This window comes from Schistocerca piceifrons, unplaced genomic scaffold (assembly GCF_021461385.2).
Source record: "Schistocerca piceifrons isolate TAMUIC-IGC-003096 unplaced genomic scaffold, iqSchPice1.1 HiC_scaffold_961, whole genome shotgun sequence".
Classification (NCBI taxonomy): Eukaryota; Metazoa; Arthropoda; class Insecta; order Orthoptera; family Acrididae; genus Schistocerca; species Schistocerca piceifrons.
In genome coordinates this window covers 1,997,501-2,000,000 of record NW_025729236.1, presented here as the reverse complement: position 1 = coordinate 2,000,000, position 2,500 = coordinate 1,997,501, and the positions used below count along the sequence as shown (strand labels likewise).

Genomic DNA, 2,500 nt, shown 5'->3' with positions numbered 1-2,500 from the left:
GTAACCCACGTTGTGCCTTAACGTAACCCACGTTGTGCCTTAACGTAACCCACGTTGTCCGCTAACGTAACCCACGTTGTCGCCTAAACCTGCTCTGTAATTGTTATACGACTCGTTCAATTAGTGTAGTGTTGCCCACCCGCAACCCTCGCAATATAGTTCGCTACTCGCACTGCCCGCTCCCCTGTGTATCGCTTCATGTTAAACACCTTGCAAGTCTTGCTGACTTTCCACATGCTCCTGCTGTACACTGTTATGTGGATGGCAGCAGGACGTACATGCCGCCCCCCCCCCCCCCACCCCTCCCCACGTCCCCACCTTGCCCCCTGCCTTCGCAAGCTGGTTGGTGAGAAGTTTGCATGTTCAATGCCCTTCGCATGCGACGTACTCAGGCTACGTTGTGGTGCGGCCTGTGTCAACTGTCCGCTGATGTCGTACGCATAAACCACAATCTGTACTGCACATTCGTCCTTATGTACTGAATGATACATCGTGGCACATGTGTGACCGTACAACGACTGCGCCCAAAAACGGCGGACCATACAGTGCAAATATTGTGCACGCAGCTACGTGTCGTCTCCCTATGAGAGCTGGATTGCAGTGTGGTACGCCATAGAGACGTGTGGGAGGAACGGACGCCGTGGATGGCGATCAGCATGAGCTGTGTGTTGATGTATTCGGACCTAGTCGTCTCTCCTCAAACACCGTGATAGCATGGTGCACCGCGTTCCATATCTGCGACATGCTACAGAGGCCGGTTGACAGTCGTTCGAGCAGTGGACATCGCATACGTACGGGGGCCACCTTCCACGTATTGTCTAGGCGTGCACATTTTGTTGCGTGTATGTGGGCAGACGTAGTGTGGCGTGACACCTGACACAGGCATGCAATAATCGTTGAAGTTGCTAATGGCGATGGACGCCTACGTTTGCTGGTGAAGTTACGCAAATGAAGAAATGGTAACCCGTTGTGGTGCGGTTGTTCTCGCTAGGGGTGAATCGGTGATGGCGACGATAGGTTGAGGTACTAACCGGTTGTTCCAGCGATACCCACCATGCCGATGAAACTGAACGGCATCTGGGTGTGAAGCGATACGCGGCGGTGGCTGGGTGGGACCGTCCCCGGCCGGTGAGGGGGCGCCTCCCGGCGTGCTGGCCGCGCGGTGCGTGGGCGCACGCGCTACAGCCGGCTGGTGGGGGCGGCCAGTGGCAGGCGCGCCGGCCGACGGACGCGGCAGGCGTCGCAGCTGCGCGCCGGCGCACCCTGCGCGCGGCGCCGTGCGGCCAAAGTAGGTCCTCGCGGGCCCGGTGCGAAGCGCGGTGGACATCTTCAGTGTGCTGGTCCGATTGAGGACTGTGTGCGTTGAGGATGCGCCGCCGCCCGGCGCTCGGCGCCGCGACGCCGTCTGCTGCTCGGTCGCCCCAGCGGTTCTCGCTGGTGGTTTGTATCGCAGCTGTGCGGATGTGTTGGCGCGTGCGCTGTGCTGGGAGAGTTCGCTTCGGCACCCAAGTGGGGCTTTTGTCCTTCTGTGGCGCTGGCGTTGGAGCTGCCGGTCACCGTAGGTGGCGCGTGTTGTCTCCCGCCGGCAATGCCACGACAGCACGCTCCCGGGCCTCTGTCGGCAGCGGCAAGCTCAGTTGGGAGCACGGGTGGTCGCACCGAAAGCGTCTACTCGCCTAACTCCGGGCGATTGCGCCTCTCTCGAACCCGACCAAGTACTTGGGACGGCGCTGCGCGCCGCCGGGACCTGAGAGGGTTTCGAGGTGTATTGTGCAGGGGAGCTCAGCCTCCTCCTGTTTGCAGAATGATTGAGCGGACGCTTGCGTGTTCGCGCGGGCCCCCGGGACACACTCCCGGGCGGCCGGCTGCTCAGCTCTAGTTGACGCAGCTCCCTGGTTGATCCTGCCAGTAGTCATATGCTTGTCTCAAAGATTAAGCCATGCATGTCTCAGTACAAGCCGCATTAAGGTGAAACCGCGAATGGCTCATTAAATCAGTTATGGTTCCTTAGATCGTACCCACGTTACTTGGATAACTGTGGTAATTCTAGAGCTAATACATGCAAACAGAGTCCCGACCAGAGATGGAAGGGACGCTTTTATTAGATCAAAACCAATCGGTCGGCTCGTCCGGTCCGTTTGCCTTGGTGACTCTGAATAACTTTGGGCTGATCGCACGGTCCTCGTACCGGCGACGCATCTTTCAAATGTCTGCCTTATCAACTGTCGATGGTAGGTTCTGCGCCTACCATGGTTGTAACGGGTAACGGGGAATCAGGGTTCGATTCCGGAGAGGGAGCCTGAGAAACGGCTACCACATCCAAGGAAGGCAGCAGGCGCGCAAATTACCCACTCCCGGCACGGGGAGGTAGTGACGAAAAATAACGATACGGGACTCATCCGAGGCCCCGTAATCGGAATGAGTACACTTTAAATCCTTTAACGAGTATCTATTGGAGGGCAAGTCTGGTGCCAGCAGCCGCGGTAATTCCAGCTCCAAT

The 2,500-nt window shown here is 58.1% G+C and overlaps 1 non-coding gene across 1 annotated transcript in view; it reads left to right on the top strand.

Annotated features, from left to right (window-relative positions):
• Window positions 1–1,889: 1,889 nt before the first annotated feature.
• LOC124774224 overlaps window positions 1,890–2,500 on the top strand; it is a 1,909-nt gene continuing 1,298 nt past the window's right edge. Inside the window, exon 1 of the ribosomal RNA XR_007015214.1 lies at window positions 1,890–2,500. This exon is cut by the window's right edge and continues 1,298 nt beyond it. This is a non-coding gene — a ribosomal RNA (small subunit ribosomal RNA).